Below are 21,429 nucleotides of genomic sequence, written 5' to 3' on the forward strand. Positions count from 1 at the left end.
AAGGGATTGTTGTCAGGGAAGTTGAAGATGGGAAGCTCAAGGGATGTCATGACGAACTATAATCACAACTTTTTAAATAGGGCTTGTAGTTCAAAGGTACAGTGACAATGAGTTGGAAAAGGGAACTCACCGAGGCAACCAAGGCCCAAATAAGTGGTTAAATAACTTTCTCAGCTGTAGGACAACTGAGATAAAAACCTCTAGCTTCTAGTTCTTAATGGAGCTGTAGGCCTTTGGTTTCTTCCATAGCCTGAATATCTTAGAAGTTGGATGCTTGTCTCAGGCTTCTTCCCTTCTCTAGCCACAAAGTAATTACCACCTTAGCATGGAACCCTCTCTATTGTTTCTTGGCTAGTAAAACTGTTCACTTCAGAAGTCTGTTTTTTTCATCTGAAAAGGAAAAAATCTCTGATTAGGGATGCCTTCAGGCAACTCTGTCTTAATTTTTTTTCTTTATGAGCTTGTCGGTTTTTGCTATCAGCTGAAGATAATAGAAGTATTTAGGAATAGAGTGGGATTTTGATTTGCAAAGGGATAATAACTTGGTTTTTTGTAGTGTCTTTTATCCAAGAATATCAAATGCTTCACTAATGTTAATTAATTGGTTCTGTCATAGCATCCAGCTGAGATGCTGATAACTATTTTGCAAAATAGCTGCAATATGCAAAATGCATGTACGGTTACTTACAACAAAAGAGATGGCAGGAGTTGCTGAAGGGTATGTAGCAGATCAGTGATTGTACCACTGATGTGTCTGAGACATCCTATATTGCATCTCATATTGCTTCTCAGAGGTCCAAGAACTTTCCAGTTGCCTCTGCGTCCCCTTGGAGCGGATCCCACTCAGCCCGGTCAGCTCAGGATGCAGTCGGCTGCGGGGGCCAGCCTCCGGACTCCGGGAGACCAGAGGTCTGGCTCGTGGGTCCTTCCACAGGACCGCTGCAATGGAGGCAGGTGGTGGAGGGAGGAGGCAGACTCAGATCTGGGTGAAATCTGGGAAGTTTATTGAGCCCTCTAACATGACGTTCCACCTCCCAGGGGTGCCCGGCTCTGAGTGAGCTCAGAAGGCACTTGCAGAAGGTTTTATGGGAGGGTGGTAACAAGGGAGGGATCATAGGAACAACCAATCAGAGGAGGGGAGGGTATGGTGAACAGGATGAAAGGCGCATAAGAGAACCAATCATGAGAGAAGAAGGGAGGGACCTTTTTCCCTTGGCCAATCACACGATGCCCTAGCCAGAGCTTTCTAGAAGCCTGGGAGGGGTACCAGCACGATTGGCAAGGGCCAGGGAGGAGACAAAGGAGGGAAGTAGGGTAATTGACAGAGAACTGGGAGGGTACAAACTGGGTAAATACAAGAGTACAAAACCTGAGGGGAGACCCGGACTAAACCAAACCAAAACACACACCCACATCCAGTGTCAAAGTATCTCCAGGGTGTGCTGGCAAGTTATGCATAAGTACAGCAGTAGATGGCTGCCACCAAGGGTTCAGCACAAACAGGTTTGAACATTAGAAACACTTTTTATTTTGGAGTTGTTTTGGCCAGCATTGGAGGCTATATGAAATAACCCAGAAGTTTCAACTTGAGAGTCAGCAGAAAAGGAAAAGAAACTGCGGTTCAGCTAACATTTCAAAACCCAGCACTGTAGACGATGGAATTCAGTGCGGTGTCAGCCTGAACAAAACTCCTTGTAACAGCACTGTAGTGCTCTGCAGAGATGCTGGCTGGGATCTCTGCTATTTTTGCATTTAGTGTTGCTTAAACACCCCCTTGGTGAAGTCTGGCAGGGGCCCACAGCCACAAGCCCACCATCCCAGAGAGGAGTTGACTATGAACCACAGTGGGGAGAGAGATCCTCCTTGTGTTCAATCTTGTCTTGTCAGGATTGGGTAATTTTTGAGTGAAGCATTCATTAGGAAAATCTGAAATTTTTGATCCCAGTCAGTGAGGCCACCTTGAGAATACACAGTGCCTGAAAATGCCTGTCGAGAATGCCAGGGAACCAAGGTCCTGCTTTGATTCAACTGCTGAGTTTGCCGCCAGGTCTCACACAGTGTGTGTAGGAATGTTGGGGTTTTAGGAATTCTCCTGGGGTTTTTTTCTGTTAAAGGAAATTTCTCCATAAATGTTGCCCGGGGGACAAATTACTGGGTGCTTAAGAAAAACAAAAGACCTGGCCACAGAGGTGGGGTGCTGTAGAGGAATTCCTTGCGGAACAGGGGCATAGGATACCCCAGAAGAGCTTGGGCATCCCAGGGCTGTTGCAGAAGTACCCCTGACGGGGCCTCAGGCTGAAGATAGGCTTGCAAGGCACTTGCTAGCTGGCAGCGTTGAACAGCCTTGGGAAAAGGTATACACTGGTCAGCTCCCCTGCTGCTTAGAGGCTTTCTTGTGGGAAAGGGGCATGAACTTTGAAAAAGTATAACTTGGTGAAGGTAAACAATAAAACTGGAGCACGATGCTCAAATTGTATCAGTGTTCGTGTCGTGATTCCGGCTGGCTCTTCTGCACCTGGGACCCCCCCCCCCCCCCCCCCACTAAAGGGTGCATCTTGCTACTTATTACCCGCGGGCCTGGTTCCTACGGCATATCACCGTGTCCTGCAGCCATAGGGAGGAGGAGGAGGAGAAGATCCAGCAGGCAGGAATTGTGCAGCAAGATTGATTTATTTAATTATTTTACAAACCTTTTATAGACTTTTTTCTTCATAGTCTAATTGGACAAACGACCAGCCACCCCTTGGGGGTGATTGGCTAAAATCCTAAAACATCCATTATCAAAATATTTTCTACTATACCATAAACAAGACTTTTCAAGGTTGCAGGTGGCTTGGTTGTTTACATTCCCTGCTACCTTTTCTGCGAGAGAGAAAAGTCACTCACAGACTTAGAAAAATAACAAGAAAATCCTCGCTAACAGCATTTTTGTACCTACAGCTACTCTTTTTTTTTCACCTGGGTGTGTGGGCGGTCAGTTCCCGGCGTTTGGATGGAGAGAGAGGCTGCTCTTCGGCTGCCTTCCTTCTACTGGAGAAACCCCGGGATCCCCAAGCCCACCTTTCCCTGCCCCGCTGGGAGCTGGGCCGTGGCCACCCTGCCCCCGCCGTTGCTTCTAGCCTTTGCTGTGTTGTACCCCTGCTCACCCTGCCTGCCCAGACCTCTGGGGGGGTTCCCACCACAGCTCTGCAGTTTTGATACATCTCATCTGCCACCCGGGATTTGTGCTCATCCCTGCTGTTCCAGCCTGCTGTCCAGCCTGCTGTTCCAGCCTGCTGTTCCTGAGGGTCCGGCCGGACACCAGGATCAGCTGCCCAGGGGGTTTGTGAAACCTTTGTTCCATCTCTTCCTGGGATCCCAGACCACCAGTGCTGCATGCTCCCCGAGCTCGCTCCAGAGCGCCCCCTGCAGCTGCGGGGGAACCATCGCACCTGCCCTGCTCACCGGGAGCCACCAGCGCCCCTGCCGGCTGGGACCAGAACTGCACCCAAGAGGAAAGGGCCTGACAGCCAAGAAGGCTGGCACTGGGTTTGTGATTGTTTGCTGTTACTTCCATAGTTATTGCTGCTTGTTTACCTTGTTATACACATATAAAATAATAAAGAACTGTTATTCCTATTTCCCATATCTTTGCCTGAGAGCCTCTTGATTTCAAAATTATAATAACTCAGAGGGAAGGGGGGTTGCATCTGCCATTCCAAGGGAGGCTCCTGTCTTCCTTAGCAGACACCTGTCTTTTCAAACCAAGACTAGGAACAGAACTACAACTGCGACTGGCTGCTTGAGGGAGGATCCGTCTCTGTCTTTTCTTTGTAACTATTAATTTTGGTGTGAATTGTTCACTATGAACTGGGCAAAGAAACAGGCTCTTGCCCTGTGACCTTCCTGTTGGACATGAGTGTTGCGGTGACCCAGCCCACTGTGGGGCTGGGGCAGCGTGATGCCAATCAATCCCAGCCCATCCCCTGGATCGAGCTTCTGGAAGAGACAGACTCAGAGGGTGGGTCGAAGGGCGGCTCAGAAGCCTAAGCCGCACCCCCCCTGGGCGGCGCCCGGGTACAAGCTGCCTCCCCCCGTTTGGGAAAATTCTCGGTTACTTGGTTGTTCACTGGTTCTTTGTTATAACTCCTGCCTCTCAGTTTCCCCCAGTGGTTCTTGTTAAATTGTATCCTCCCCCTGGCTTGTAACTCATTGGTTGTTTTCCCCTTTCACCGCGGTTTTCAAACGCTCTATAAAACTGAGGACAAGCCTCAGGGGAGGATCCCATCGCATTCCATCCCTTCCGAGCTTGTTTGGGTTGCGAAACTTCTAACAATAAACCTGTTAGGAGTCAGACCAGAACAGCCTCTCTCTTCCTTTGTCTCCGAGCTAACGCGAGCCTATACTAACGGCTCCTGCGGTGTTCCCTCTGCAAAGAAGCCAGCTAGCTAGCTCAGCCAGCAGCACCTTTTCCTGATACCAAAGTCACTCCAGCAACGCACAGAAATAACGCAGCTGGACTCTCTCTGACCTGGGGCACGCCAGAGCTCGTGCCTCGAGCACAAGAACTGCGTTAGGTTGGCGCACCAAGCGTGGGGCTCACACGAGTGGATCCCTGCAACGTCGTGGCTGTTGGTGGACAGCGATAAGAAGTCTTTGGACCTGCTCACGCCTCTCGGTGCAGTCTGCTCTGTTTTAGGAGCGGTGCCCTGAGAGAAGGCTGCTAACTCCCACTGGTTCTGCACTGAACTGACTTTGGAGAGCAGCCCTGCCTCGGAGAACCCCCCACCTGTGCCTTTTAATTTGGGACCGGACGCCTTTTAACTGATTTCTGAAACTTGTGTGAGTATCCCCGGTCCCTGATACTTTGTTTCTTTTTTCATTTTGCGGGTGGCAGGTAGAAGTGCTGAGAGAGAGATGGGATCAAAACTCCCATAGCCCCAAAGAGAGGTTTTTCTCCAAGTTGTGAAATTCCTTGAAGTTAGTGGTTTTAAATTTTCAAAGGGTCTGTTAAAACAGTTTGTTCGCTGGCTTTTCTTTTACCTTCCTCAAGTGTCTCCCACAAATTTAAAATCTCCTGCCTTCTGGCAGGCTGTGGGGGATAAGATTACTGATTTAAAGCGAAAAGGGGACTCCTCTGGAGAAAAATTCTTTCCTCTAGTTCTAGTCCTTCGGGACTTGCATAAAATGGATCAGAAAGTAAAAGAAAAGCACAAATCCCCTCGCAGTTCTTCCCGTATCCCTCCTTCCTCCCTCCTGCTCCTCATCCCACTTCCCCTTCATTGGAAAAACCGAATGGGGTGATGCCAGAGGCACAGAGTTGCTACCTTCTCTCTGACCCCTCTCGGTCTTTTCAGCCACCCTGTCGGGTAGCCCTGGCCAGGCTGCCTCAACCTCTTCCCAAACCCTGTATCCCTCGCCCTCTTCCCCAGTTGTAAGCCCAGAAAACTGTTCTAAATGCTGTTTGCCATTGTCCCCCCCACTCCACGTGTCTGAACAATGGCACTGACCTCATGGCACAGTTCACCCTCCCCCCTTCTTCTTCCCACAGTCCCTTTCACCTCCTCCCCCAACCCTTTCCTATTCCCCCCCCAGACTTGACGTCACCAGGTTCCTCCCACACATCAGGTACCACCCCCTGCATCGGGAATCCCTGCCCATCCTGTGACCACTCCTCCTGGTCCTCCAACCCCGCCCCCTGTGGAGGACTTCCTGGTTCCCACGCCCCCTCTTCCGGTTCCCACAGGGTAGAAACCGGAAGCGACGCCATCTTGAAATCGGTCCGGGAGTCCCCTCAGCCCCCTCCTATCCCTTTGCTGCTCCTGTAACATATGATCGAACTGGCAATAATCCCACATGGAAACCTTTTGATTCTGCAGGGCTGAAAGAGCTTTGCAAAGCCCAGAAAGAATTTGGGAGGGAGAGTCAGTATTTTAAGAACCTTCTTAAGATAACTCTCACCAGTACAGTGATTGTGCCACATGACCTCAAAAGCATTTTCTCCTGCTTGCTTTCCCCATCCGAGTTTCAAATGTGGGAAGAAGGTTGGAGAAAGCAACTGGGAGAGGTCCTCGCTATTTTACTGCAGGATCCAAACAACGCCGGGGTTTCTATGGATCACCTTACTGGTAAGGGTTATTAGCCAAGCCCTAGAACCAGGCTCAAAATACACCAGAGCCAGTCCTGAATGTTATAAAGCAAGCAGCTCAGCAAGCGTTCTTAATGATGCCCTCTAAATTAGCACCTCCATTGAATTATACTGTGATTCGGCAACTACAAAATGAGCCATTTATTGATTTTGTAGATAAACTGAGGCTCGTAGTGGAAAGACAAGTGGAAGATCCGAAAACAAGAGAGCATATTATAACCAAATTGCAAAGACTAATGCCAATGATGCTTGTAAAAGAGTGATTTTGGGTCTTCCATTTGAACCTCCACCAACCTTAAGTCAAATGATTCGTGCTTGCACAACATTGGTGCCAATTCATCAGCCAAATTTAAAAACGGTGGAAAACTTTATAGGAACTGCAGCCGCTGCTGATGCAACAGCATCTCAGGGCAATAGAAATGCTAATTGGGTCTGTCACAGGTGTGGCAAACCAGGGCACTTGGCCCGAAACTGCAGAGCTCTGGCTCCAATTAATCAGGGTTCCCGAGCTGTCTCCCCAGGGCAAATGACATCGCCTGCCACCAATGGGATGCAGCCAAAAAACTGACAGGACTGAATGGAGTGGCAGGGCCATGTGGGGGAATGAATCAAGAAACTGCCACCAGGAAAATGTTACCACAACCACTGCAACTCAAATGGACTCGGTGACACCCCAGAAAGTCGTTGTGAGTTGCGAGAATCTGAGAGACTGTATATTGTTTGTGTTAAAAGATGTTGTACATTCACCAGCTGACATTTGTGTTACCCCAGAAATTGTTCAAGTGTGGCCACAAGGGTTCTTTCAATATCCAATGTGTTAATCCTCCCTATTTTCTTGCTGCTAACCAAGTTGTAGCCCAAGCTATTCTCATGCCCAGTAGTCCACCACAGGACTACAACCCCACTGTCTTCTGGGCTGAGGTAGTTGGGAACAACAAACCCATTCTTAACTGCAAACTGTCTTGCCAAGGCTCGGACATCAGCCTGGCAGGAATGATGGACACGGGAGCAGACATGACAGTCATTTCTTCCCACAATTGGCCGTCACACTGGGAGCTGCAGCTGGCAGAAGGTATCGTGACGAGTGTGGGGGGATCTATATCTGCCCAGAGAAGCAAGGCAGTTGTCCAAATTGATGGTCCAGAGGGACAGATAGCATCAGTCCATCCTTTTGTAATTGACTCTGGATTTACATTGTGGGGCAGGGATCTCATGTCCCAGTGCGGGGCTCTAGTCGAAATTCCATCTCAACCCCAAAATTTTTAGTAAAGGCCACTGTGGAGCGCCCCTTCCAGAAATTAAATTGGATCTCTGACAAACACGTCTGGATGGATCAGTGGCCTTTGTAAAAAGACAAATTGAAGGCGCTCACTGCACTCATTGGAGGAGCAATTGAAAAAAGGAAATATCAAACCATCTAATAGTGCTTGGAATTCCCCCGTATTTGTAATCAAAAAGCCTGGGAAAGACAAGTGGCGCCTCCTACAGGACTTGCGGAAAATAAATGCAGTCATTGAGGACATGGGACCCCTGCAGCCTGGAATGCCTTCACCCTCCATGCTCCCCAAGCAGTGGAAGGTAGCAGTCATTGATATTAAGGACTGTTTCTTCCAGATCCCTCTCCACCCAGATGATATACCCTGGTTTGCCTTCTCGGTCCCTTCCATCAACCGAAAGGCTCCCATGCAGTGCTACCAGTGGCGAGTTCTGCCGCAAGGCATGAAAAACTCACCCACCATCTGCCAGTGGTATGTAGCTCGCATTCTGTCCCCCATCCACAAGTTAGCAGCAAAGGCAATAGTGCTCCACTATATGGACGATGTTTTGGTGTGTGCTCCTAACCAATCCTATTTAGACTGGACATTAGGGAAGGTAATCGAGGCCTTAGAGGCAAATGGATTTGAGATCCAGGCTGAAAAGGTCCAGAAAACCTCTCCATTTAAATACCTTGGACTAAAAATCCATGAACAGACTGTAGTTCCCCAACAAGTCAAAATTAATGATAACCCTAAGACCTTGCAGGAACTCCATCAACTCTGCAGGTCCATAAATTGGGCGAGGCCACTCCTAGGGCTGACAACAGAAGATCTCACTCCTCTGTTCAACCTCCTGCGAGGGAAAGATGACCTCACATCACCTAGGCATCTAACAGAGGAGGCGAGACAGTCCATCTGTAAGGTACAGGAAGCGCTGTTGTCCCGGCAGGCACACCGCTGCGCCCCAGGTCTGCCTTTTCAATTTATTGTATTAGGGGAAATGCTGTACCTCCACGGACTGATATTTCAATGGGACGAGGTGCAGAGTGATCCCCTGTTAATCATCAAGTGGGTTTTCCTCTTGCACCAGCTGTCAAAAAGTATCACAATGCCACAGGAGCTCATGGCTCAGTTGGTGATGCAAGCTAGATCCCTCTCCACATCCTTGCAGGGTCTGACTTTACATGCATCCACTTACCATTGGCAACTGATTCACTTGATAACCTCCTTCAAAACAATGAGCACCTCCAATATGCCCTAGACAGCTACACAGGCCAAATTTCTATACACCATCCAAAACACAGACTGTTTACTTCAGTCTTCAAACTGATTCCAAAAGAAATTCAAAGCAGAAAACCATTAAATGCCTTGACAATCTTTTCAGATGGCTCCGGACGTTCCCGCAAGTCTGTCATCACTTGGAAGGATCCCCACACTCAGAAGTGGGAGTCTGATGTGCAGGTAGTTGAAGGATCCCCACAAGTGGCAGAACTTGCAGCCGTTGTCAGAGCATTTGAGCGGTACAGTGAACCATTTAATTTGATAACTGATTTGGCCTATGTAGCAGGTGTAGTTTCCAGGGCAGAGAGAGCCTTACTAAAGGAGGATGCAAACCCAAAAATTCATAACTTGCTTTCGAAATTGATTCAACTGATCTCCCACCGAAAGCAACCATTTTATGTCATGCATGTGAGATCACACAGTGACCTGCCAGGATTTATTGCAGAAGGGAACAGGAGAGCAGATGCCCTAGCAATGCCCATCGAGTTAGTGAATCTGCCTAGCAGATTCCAGCAAGCCCAGCTGAGCCATGCAATGTTCCATCAAAATGCTCCAGCTCTCATCCAAATGTTCCACCTCACTAGAGACCAGGGGAAAGCCATTGTGGCGATATGCCCCAACTGCCAAAAACACCAGCTTCCATCATTAGGCCAAGGGGTTAACCCCCAAGGCCTAGACAGTTGCAAGGTATGGCAAATAGATGTCACCCACTTGCCCCAATTTGGCCGCCAGAAATATATTCATGTTTCTGTGGATACCTTTTCTGGTGCAACCTTTGCCTCAGCCCACTGTGGGGAGAGGGCCAAAGATGTCATCAACCATCTAGTACAGGCCTTCGCTGTGTTGGGGACACCAAATAAAATAAAAACTGACAATGGCCCAGCATACACCTCTGCAGAGTTAAAAACATTCATGAGTTAGTGGGGTGTAGATCACATCACTGGCATCCCTCACTCGCCCACAGGCCAAGCCATCATAGAAAGAAAACATCAAACACTAAAAAGACTGCTAGAACAACAAAAAGGTGGGAATGAGATCACTGCCCCCATCATAAGACTTTCCAAAGCGTTGTTCACTTTGAACTTTTTAAACTGTTCCTATGATTTTAGGTGATTAATAAATTGGGACTGCTGTTTGCCTTGCTACTAAGGGGCTGCGACATTCCATGCCAGTGTTGGCTGCATTTCCCTGATTACAAAAAGGGATTCTTACATCTCGTATCATTAGAAGTTTAAGTGCTAGTGGTCTCTTTAGCTAAAGAGCCCACATGTATCATTTGCAGGGATTTCAAGTTTCTACAAAAATACTTTAATTTTAATGTTTTTCATTTTATATTTTCTGATTTGTTTTTTGAACAATTTGTTTATTGCTGCTGAGGTTCTTCCTTAAGGGAGTCTGTTTTGGTTTTTTTAAGTATTGTTTCTAATGCCCTGAAGAACAAACTCACAGTAGCCCTATATAATAGATTTTAAATATTAGTAGCAGCATGCTAGTAATGGTGTAGGGAATAATAATATCTTCTTTAAAATCCATTCACCAAAATGACCTTAATAACATTATGACTCTAATGCTAAACTAAAAGCAATGAAATCATAAATCCCTACATATTTGCTGTTTGTTGAAACAATTCTTTCAAAAAATTAGCATAAAAGATCTGAAATTTCTTTAAGACTTCAACAGCATATCCTGTTTGTCTTTGAACATCCACCACTTTTTCCAAATTAAAAAAATATATAGTGTTTGATCTCTCAATGTATCCAGATATATTGCTCCCATAATGACTGGCTGCCCAGGACTGTTCAGATCTGTTCCACCTCATTTATCCTTTGGCTGACACTTGTTTGCAGCAGCACCTGTAGCTGACCTTTCTCCAACAGCAAATACAAATCTTACGTATTTGTAGGTTAGAAGTTTTTTGAGTTTAAGCTGCTGGCCACTACTGGCTCCATAAAGCAGTGAGGCATCAGCACAGACACCTTTGAACAACTCACTGTGAGGGAGAGGAGCAATAATGGAAGATGGAGAAAATTCCAGCTGTTCATGAGCATTACTTCCTTCTGGAAACAGCTGAATACTTTGGAAGTTGTACAAAACAGAATGTCAGTAAGTAGCTTAATACTCCATCAAGATCCAAAGTGTATAGGTTTTATATTTTCAAAAGGCCAAGTCATATCCATACAGATAAGTACATACAGAGATAGGAATGTAGCATTCCTGCCTAAAGGACAACTTCGCCATCATGAGCAACTCAGCTCCCTGGTCAAAACATCAGGACATTTGCAAAGAACATCATTGTGTGAGAAAAACATCCTTCATCATGAAGCAAGGTACAGTCCTTAAGGCATTTTTTCATGCTGATATCCTGAGGACAGATAGTTCAAAGAAATTTAAGAGAGAAAAGTGCTTATCAGTACCGAAAAATGAACAACCTATGCAAATAACTGAAGAAAAGGCCTGTGTGTCATCAGAAATGCTGCCTGTGTAATTCTGTTTCTTTGGAGGAGGCCTTTGCTCCAATATGACCATTTTCTGGCAGCCAAAACAGGCAAGATTATGAGTGTAACCTTCCTGCTCTTATCTAAACTGGGTTTTTTGACCTCCTTTTAGCTTTCCAATTGAAACATATTCCAAGTGACTCTACAGCCTCCTACAGCTGAACATAAACCTACCTGCCAGGAGGATGGCTTTTGTGTTTGTACCTTTGGGTGGACCCCTGAAAATCAGAGACACTCAGGAGCCCTCAAGAAAAGAAGTGAAAGGCACTGATTTAAAAAGCTGTCCTCGAGGAGCAGCTGGAAGCTTGCTGCAGAGAGCATCCAAGAAAAACGAGGTAGAAAAGCATCCCAAGAACAACAGCCAGAAATTAATGAGGTGGGTGGGAGCATGAAATAGGGAAATAGAAGACTGATTGGAACAGCTACATATCCACCGAAGTGTTTCAAAGTGATTTGTATAATATTTTTCAAGTTCAGCTGTGTACTATTAATGTTGGGGTTTTTTTCCTCTGGGAAGTACCTATTTTCCCTTTGCTGTGGTTCTTTCTCACAGTGCAAGACAGTTTGTGCCCTAAGAAGTGCCAGTGGAACAGAGATAGAGAGGAGAAAAGCCATACAAGGAAAGGTTCACACACTTAATGTGACCACTTCTCCAGGCACTTGCCAGTGCCCTCTACCCCCAGGAGAGAGGAAAGCATAACCCTCCCCCAAAATATTGCAAAATGAGACAAAACATTTTGGGGAGGCAGGTTCTCACGGTTTGAGGTGTACAATACTGTGATGGAGGAGATAATTAGATGTCAGCTGCTGTGCAAAGATCAAACAGATCTTCAGAGCCCAGGCACAGAGGATGGAAAAGCACCTTATCTTTGTGATCAGCTGATGATTCAGCCCCAGGATTTTCCAACAAGTTTGGTAACATGAGAACAAAGTGTCATTTACTACTAAAAATGATTGTCAATTTGGTCAGATTGCTAATTCATTTTATGAAAACCACCGGGTTGTGTGATGGAATTCCAGACAAGACCTAGCTTTTATACAAATCCGTTGACCTTTTTTTTCATAGGGAGATCCTCAAAGACAAGCTAGAAGGTGTTCAAATTTAGCCTTCAGTACACCAAAAGCCTGAGTTGTTGACTTTTTAGATCAGACAATGCCAAGTGTCTAGGAGTCACTTGGACAGAGGAATAATTTAAGAGGTTTATAAACAAATCTCTCCCTGTCCATTGTGTCCTAGAAACACAGACGATTTTCTCAAACTGTCTTTTAGGGTCTTTTGGTGGGTTGCAGCTATGCACACTCAGCTCTTTAAGACATTTTCTCTTACATAAGCAGAGCTTGGAGTGTACTCACAGCTACACTCAGCAGCCTTTCATTTCCCCATTGTGCGGCAAATTGCTGCTTTGCTGCTGCTTCCTCTGATCTATCCCAGGATCCAAATATCTCTCTCCCTTGGCCAGATTCAATTTCTCCCCAAGGGAAGGAGCATCCTTTCTTTTTTCAAAGACCTCTTTACCCACCTACTCTCCTCTTACAGCAAGATAGTCTACAAAGCAAGGACAATCAAAGTAGATACTGTCTACAGAACTGTCACTCTTAGTCAGCAGATGGCAATAATATTTGTTACTCTCTGATCACCATGTGATCTGGTGACTGTAGATACAAAAATGCTGCTAGCAAGGATTTTCTTGCTATTTTCTAAGTCCGTGAGAGACTTTTCTCTCTCGCAGATAAGGTATCAGGGAATGTAAACAACCAAGCCACCTGCAACCTTGAAAAGTCTTGTTTGTGGTATAGTAGAAAAATATTTTGACAATGGATGGTTTAGGATTTTAGCCAATCACCCCAAGGGGTGGCTGATCCTTTGTCCAATTAGACTATGAAGAAAAAAGTCTATAAAAGAGTTTGTAAAATAATTAAATAAATCAATCTTGCTGCACAATTCCTGCCTGCTGGATCTTCTCTTCTCCTCCTCCCTATGGCTGCAGGACATGGTGATATACCCTAGGGCCCAGGCCTGCGGTAATAGGTGACATGACTTGACTTTCCAGCCTTTGCTTGCGGCAGCTTCCAGGACCAGCTCCAACACCAAGAAACTCACTTTCCAGCCTCATTAATACCCATAGGCAGGCCAGAGGGATGTGTGCAGAGGGGGATCAGCCATCAAGACTACGCAGCAGGAACAATTGATATGCTACAGATGAAGATAAAAAGAGAGGACAGCATCAGATCCTCCCACAAGCTAGACTTTATGTATCTGAAGAGGATTTTGCAGCATCACAAACTTGGAAAAAGCGCATTTCGAAAGAAAGCTGCTTGCTTTGACAGTATTTTAGGGGTGGTGGGTGTTAGATTCAGAGTGTCGAGACATTGAATTTGTCAAGATTGGAAGATGCTTCAGCCAAGAAGCCCCAACAAATATCTGTTGGGAACAGACTTCTTTTTCAGATCTGATGGAAGATATCAAAGGAGTCAACTTCAAAATGGTACCACCATATCTGCTGCCAGTAAATGTTCTGGGAGAGTGCTATAAAACAAAAACGACTTATTCTATTAGATCTTATTTTCTGTCACAGTGGGCATCAGATAAGGCTGCAGAATCACACACCAGCACCAATCCTCATCTTTTCAGGAGGTTGCATAAATGTATGGTCAGTCAGTGTGTGTGTGTGTGTGTCTCTGTGTGTGTGTGTGTGTTATGCATGACAAAATAATTGTCAGCAAAAGCCTGATGACTGAAGGAGTAAAGAACAGGCTCTTCCTTGTTCTGCTAGCAGGTCAGGATTTCAGTACTTCAGAGCACATTTTTTTCCAGAAAGCACCTTTATTTAACCTATGCCATAGTTGTGCATGACAAAATAATTCCCATGCAGGCATCCACACCTCAACCACACTATGGAGGTCTCTGGAGCACCACCATGATAAGTGCAAAGTGGGTAGAAACTGTTCCACTTGCACAAGCACTGTGTTGTCTCATGAGCAGAGTGGTCAGGAATTCTCTCATCTGGTGTCCCCAGAAAAGCAATATTGTCCATAAAAAGATCTTTCTGCCCAGGCGAAAATGTTCTTGCTCAACCCCAGCAGTGCTACTTCTGCAAGGTGCCCTTGAAGGAGCAGGAAGACACCAGAACCCGTCAATGCTCCCCCAACAGTCAAGAGTCTTTCCACACTGAGGAGGCTCCTTCTGCAGTCCATGGGGAGAGCATGTTACAACCATGTGTAAACCAGGCAAGGTCAGCAAAATCTGAAGAGAAGCACCTGAAGCAGCCAGGCAAAAGCTGTCAACAGGACATGCTGTTTGACAACAGGGATGCTGTTTGATGACAAACAGCCACTGAATGATAAAGCCTATGAATTCTTGCAGGAAAAGACTTCACACCATAGTACCACCCCCACAAGCCATCACTTCTCAAAATTTATTTCTCCTGCACAGGCACATTATTAATGCAGGCAATAAACTCCTCTGACTGCCAAAGTGCTGCCACCTTCTGCCTCTGTGCTCATTTAATGCACTGTGCCTCCTGTGGGTGTGCAGCTTTCCAGTAGAAGGGCTTGTGGTTGTATTTTTAAAGATGCAGTTAACTGTCTACAGGCCCAGAGCAAGAAACCCTATAACTTAATGAAGACCATTCATGCCAGGAACTGGACACCCCCAAAATTGGCTGAAACCAGGGTCTTCTGTGAGTTCCACCCATCTTGCTAGCATTTTCACCCAACACCACTAAATTACTTAAGAAAGTATCTGAAAAAAGCCTCAGCAGCACACAATCTCACTGCAGAAAATTATTCCTCACTCAGCAGAAAAAAGTAAAGTGAGTAAAACAGTACAAGTTATTTATATCATTCCACTTGAACAGCTTTTCAAAGGGCGGTGTGTGGGCATGCCACAATTATTCATTTTTTAACTATCTCACTACTGTTATGGATTTTGTGAACTGTCTGGCTGAGGCACCGCTGGCCCCTGATATCCTCCCCAGCCCTGCAGAGACCCTTCACAAAATCTCATTACAATGCGTATAATTTTCATAATAAAAGTGATTGCTTATCCACAATGGCATCACAGCTGGAACAATGAGTTCAGGGAATCCTGTGTGCAGAAGCGCTGACTCAGCTCTCACGACATCCAAATTCAGCATTTTGTGGCAGGTGGCCACAAAACATGGAGACACAAGGTGAAGTTTGTATTTTCAGAACTTCCTCAACCTATCACACTGTGAGCATCAAGGTATCAGTATTAGCCTCTACAACAGGGAAAACACTAGTGAAGAACAAAAAACTTGAACAAAGAAGAAAAACCTTTTTCTTAATCTTGCTATATATTTGTTAAGTCACGCAGGTACAATTAAGCACACACATGGGCAAGCACATGGATGCAGACGGTTTGATTCTCAGTGAAATCAACAATGGAGAACATACACACCCTTTTGAGCCCATTTTCACTTCTGAAACAGTGTTTAATAGCCCCATTGTAAAGAGAAGTTCTCTTTTCCTGAGCTACTTAAGCAGTAGATCACAACCTGTGTTATGCGAAGGGTGGCAAATATTTAATTGTCCTCCACACAGCAGTCTTGCATATCACTCATGGGTGTTTCTGCTCCTTCATCTGGACTTTGGGTAAGCACCATCTAATGAGCCTCTCGGCTAATGCTGTGCAGTTCTCAGGCATACATGAAAGAACTGATCAAAATCTTAGATTTCTGCTTGAGTTTTAACTGATGTTTTCCTTAATTAGAGCATTCTTTTGTTTTTGAATTTTTTTTTCCAAACGTCAAACCTGGTTGCTTCAAAGGATCATTTCAATCACCCCTGCAAGAAGAGAGAAAATTGCTTAGAAATATTAAAGGGAACATGAGAGAGGGAGGTGCAGACAGACAGAGCACAGAACAAAATATCTAATGAATGCCTGATCCTACTCCCACCACAGTGACTCTGCAGAGAAAATGGAGAGAACAAATAGGATTTTTGCATCTAAGACACAATCATGACAATATACCAGAATAGTAAATACAACTTTTGCAAAATTCATGAGATTTTTTTGTGAAATTCCTCTACTCCAATTAGGCAGATCCTGGCAATTCTCTACTCCAGGTATCATATTGCTGACACACATTCCAGCTCAGAAGTGCTTCAGAAAAGCCAATTTTAATTCTTCATTCTCAGTTCTTTTTTTTTCTTTCTCACAGCAATTTAACTTAAGGAGGATAGGCCTTAAATCACAATACCTCATTTTCCAAATACACAGTGAGGTAAAGAAATTCAGCCAAATTAAATTTAATAAAGAAATAGATTTTATTCCACAACCGAAAGATCGGTCATACAGAAAGCCACGATCAAGAAAAGCAGCTCTGAGCCCAGGGTCGGAGCTGGGTGAACACATATAGATCTGATCTCTATCGCATCAGACCTCCCAAGTTCACAACTGCTGCTTCGGCTGGTCCCTTCTTATACAGTTTTTGGGCAGAGTCCGAATTAATTCTATTCTTCTCGTAATTTTAACATATTCATGAAGTTTTCTTGTCCCAGAGTTGGGCTGCACAAAGCCTTTCCTAGGTCCAATGAATTGTCCATCCTGGGTGATGAGTGGGCCATCTCTGGTGATGGAAGGGCCATCTCTGATGATGAATGGGCCATCTCTGGTTCCTGGAACAGTTATTTTTAGTTCCCGGAATGTCCAATTCCTTATCAGATGAGATGTAGATATCAGAAGGTGGTAATCAAGTCGTCATGGTGCAAATATCCTGGTGAGGTGGAATCCTCACTTATTGTGAGACAACTTCTTTTAGTGTTGTGAAATTTTTCTCTCAGCCAGGCTGGTGGAGGGATTTTGAAACTGTCTCTACATGGTCTGATTGCATTCTAGTTTTATACATAAAAGCACGAATTACATACTTTATTTATAACACACAGCACATCATATATGAAAGCTTTAGGATAGAAATGTATCGTTTGACATATTTCTAATATTTTCATGCTCTGCAGCTGCTCCAGTGGGTTTCTGTTGTAGTTTATATTGACAGAGAAATGCATACATGTAGAAGAACTCAGAAGAATAAAGTCCAGCTGCATTATTGTGCACATATAAAAAATATTAATAAATGCTTCAGCCTAGGCTATAATGAATATCCATGCTTTTAACAGCCAAAGCTGGGGACCTGATGTTTCAAACAGTCTGTAACTACAAACCCACTGACTACAGTGGGACTCTGCATTGAAATAAGAATATCTTTACACAGCACTGCATCATTCCATATCCAGAAAGGAAAATTCACACCAGCTTCCTCAAGCATTCAGCTTAAGCTGCTTCCCTATTTAGAGTAATCCTTATGCTGCCTATGCAGCTAGTGAGTAACAGAGGCTGCTGCATTTCCTGGTGGGGAAGGGATGACTCAAAGCACTGACTTTTCATGCCAAAAGCAGCCAATTTGATTAAACTTTCCTAGAAACATTCATCTAAAGGGCTGTGAAAGACCAGGAACTTTTAAGGCACTAAATACACCTAGAAAGTTCCTATTTTTTGTAGAAAAAAACCTTCTTAGAAAAACATACCTGCATTGTATGTATGTGGTTCTTAGACACAAGTCTAAGAACCGTGGATATTTCTAGTCTAAGTCTGATATTTTTCAAATACCCAGACTCCAGGAAAAGACAAATTCAATAGCAAAACTGAAAAGGCTCAAAGATCAAGGTCTCTCAACTTTCTCCTTTCCCATTTACAAGGCAGCAGTTTATCTCCCAGTGACCATGTTTCAAAGAAGCCAAAATAAGGTGTAACAATGAAATTTATGACTTGAGGACTGGAAAGCCTGTCCTCATTCCATCACAAAAGATAAACACTTGAGCAGACCTGATAGAGCTCTAAAAATCTCCAACAGAGGAGATCTGTGATACTAAATGGATAATTAAGCTAGTTGCAAATAGTTCTACAAAACACATTGATTGGAAGTTGAAAAAGTTCATAGCTAGATGAAAGACATCTCTTTTTTTGAGATATCACACCATTAAAATGGTGACCAGTAAGGGAGCTACTACACTAACATCACTTCCCAGGTCCAGCTCTGCAGTGACCTAAACACACTGCAAGCCCAGACACACAACGGGTTTTCTTGGCTTAGTTACCTTTTTGGATGCATTGTAGGCGTAAACATATGAGTGCAGTCACATAGGTACATACCCAGAACTGCCACATGAACCTTGCAAGACTCCTGGTCTAGCTCTAGCCAAGAAATAGATGGTCTAGACAAAGTAATAAACCCCGTAACTACCCTTGCCTCATTTCCTTGCTCTCTCTTGTTCTTTAGTTGGGACCCAGGATCTCCTATTCAAATGTTTTCTTTTGACCGTTTGTTCTTCTCTTTCATCTGAGTATTCCAGGTCCTCTGGCAAAATCAGTGGCAAAAGCCAGGGAATTCAACCCAGGGAATTTTTATTTTATTCAATGTATTGTCTGTTGACACAACTTTCTGATCATTGAGGTCATTAATTTGAAGGGAAAGAGTACAAACACTGGAGACCTTTTCATCTTTCTAAGGGTGGGCATTGTAGCAATCTGAACATAAATCTATTACACATTCCACACCTTGCTCCCATCAGCTGATTCACTGCTATGAATGGATGATGTGGGTTTAAATAAGTCACTGCCTTTTGCCCAGGCCTCTGGCAGCAGGCAGTAGCTTTATTGAGGCAGCCAGCACCCCAAGACCCACTCGCATTTATAAGTTCTTTAATAATGGCTGATTCAGTCTATTATAGAATGAATTATTTATTTAATAGACACAAAACTGACAGATATAAGACTTAAAACAAACTATTACTACACAGGAACAAGACAAAAGGGAATACTAGTATTATACACACGGGGTTAAAGGTACCTATTAATTTTACAGCTAGCAAAGAAATAATATAACTTAGGACCAGTGTTTCTTAACATCCAATTCCTGATGGAGCACACATAGAAATCCTTTCCCTCAATTCCCAGGAAAGTAACCATGGAACCTGCGTCCAGACTCCAGGTTGAAGTCTTGCACACTTTCAGGGTGTGTGGGTAGAAGGCTTCTGTCTCTGTGATAATCTGTAGTGATAATCTGTAGTGATAATCTGTGATAATCTTTTATAGTGTAAAACAGGCCCTTTGGTCACCTATGCTTTTTTATCTCTTCGCACATCTGTTAAACTGGCAGACCTTTTGGCGCCAGGAGATGATACCTACTGGGCCTTGCCCGCCTGGGTTATCTCTCCTATCTGCACTGGCCACCTGTGGTAGGGGGAGGGGTAATATGACCTGCCACATTCACTGGTCCTAATGTTATCATAATACCTGCTGCAGACTTTGCACCTTGGCCCTGTAAAATGCACAAGCAAAAACATCATACCAATATAAACTACTCATTAAACCTTAGCATAAAAAATACAAGTTTCCTTCAAAGATTAGTATAACTACAAGAGATATATCTGTAAACCAAACAGGGCTTTGTCCAGGGCCTAAGGGGATGGTGAACATCGTGCACTTGATAAACATGAACCTTTCCCCTTTGGGGGAGTAAAATGATGCACAGAGGGATCCAGCTCTCCTGGAGCTTCCTCCATGTACTGTAGCATTAACTGAGATCTCACCTTGTCCCATCACTTGCGATTCCTTAACTCTCACCTCTTAAATTCTGCAGGGCTTTTTCTCTTCCTTCATCATACCCTCTCCCTCTTCAAGAATCTTCACAATTCCGTACAAAAATACTAGAAATGCAAAATATTTGCTTGCATTTACAATTCCAAGCAAACAAGAAGTTGAAGAGAGAACCTATGGTGTTCCATTTAATTTCTCTTCAGGCAATTTTGGGCACAAGATGAAGACAGATTCCTGCTGGCATTCCTAATACATGTCTAATCTTTACATGTCTTTGGCCTCAGAAAGAGTTGCATTGAACATACAGGATAGTTTGCTAGTTTTTTTCCTTCTGCTAGTCTGAGGATATGATGCTCATCACAAACTGAAAAAAAATTACATGGGAGAAGCTGCTTAGATTATTGAAGTATTAGCTGTGGATGTGAAAGAAGAGGCCTTTTGATCCATTCTCTTGCTGCCAAAAATCAGGCTACAAGACCTTAAGCCATCTGCAGCCAGGGTGGAAATTCTAATGATATCCCAGTGAAATAATCATTTGCTCCATATTTACCTGCATTTCTCTCTCTTAAAGAAGGAGACAAGTAAATAGTGAGGGCAGTGGGGCTTCAGAAATAATTTTCTAACACAAATAAATCAATAAATAAATGAATCTTCATGCTTGAAAACTCAAATGCAACAGAAGAAAAACCAATTAAGGTATTTGTCCTAAGCCTCCCCCACAGCAAAGAAGGCAGAAACACTTTGCTGCATTTCTTTACTTGGCATGCCCATATGGCAAGTGACAATCCTAAATCTTTGCCACACTTACCAGTTCTTTACATGCGCCAGGTTTTGCTTTTTGCTCTATTCACAGACATTCTCTGAGGCAGCCCTCTTTCAGACAGATTTGCAGATGAAAGAAACAGGATATATATTTTTAAGAGACCTACATCACTTCATGCAGGGCTCCTCCAAGCTCTCAAGTCAATGCATTCTTCATCTAAGCTGTTTGGCATTAGATTAGGCAAAAAAAACAAACTGAGAAAAGCAAAGAAGAAATACGATCATGAACGGGAATACTGACATTGATCTGCTTGCAGAATTGTACTGTTCATGCCTTGGGATGCAGACATGACCTGAGGACATGCCTCCTTACCTGAAGAGAGGCAAGTTTGAGATAAATGAAATCTAGATAGCAATAAAATACTGGCTGATACAAAACTTCCAAAAATTCCACAAGAAAGTATTGCTTTTTACAAAATGAAGAACGTATTACGTTCCCTTTTTGAAATTAAAATTATAAAATATACATTTTTCATACAATGAGCTCTCCAAAAGAAATGGCATACACTTTACACAATCTTTCCTTTTATTGCCTACTTGTGTCTTTGACTTGAACTTGCATTCTGGAAAACTTGTAAGTAAATAATTACATTAGTCACTTGTAATTAATTCTTTTTCCATATTCTCGTCTCCTATTCAAGGATTTAGGAGCAACTCCTCAGAACAACTGCCTTTAAGCCTACCAATGATGTTAATGATTTCTCTGGGACTCAGTGGTGTAGTTTAATACTATTCCTCACCTTGTTTTTCCTCTCTTGGCTGTATCCTTGCACTATTTTAATTGGATCTAATACAGATTTTGTGTCCATGAGCTGAATCAGATCAGTTTGC

Source organism: Corvus cornix, chromosome 1A, assembly GCF_000738735.6.
Source record: "Corvus cornix cornix isolate S_Up_H32 chromosome 1A, ASM73873v5, whole genome shotgun sequence".
NCBI classification, from domain to species: domain Eukaryota; kingdom Metazoa; phylum Chordata; class Aves; order Passeriformes; family Corvidae; genus Corvus; species Corvus cornix.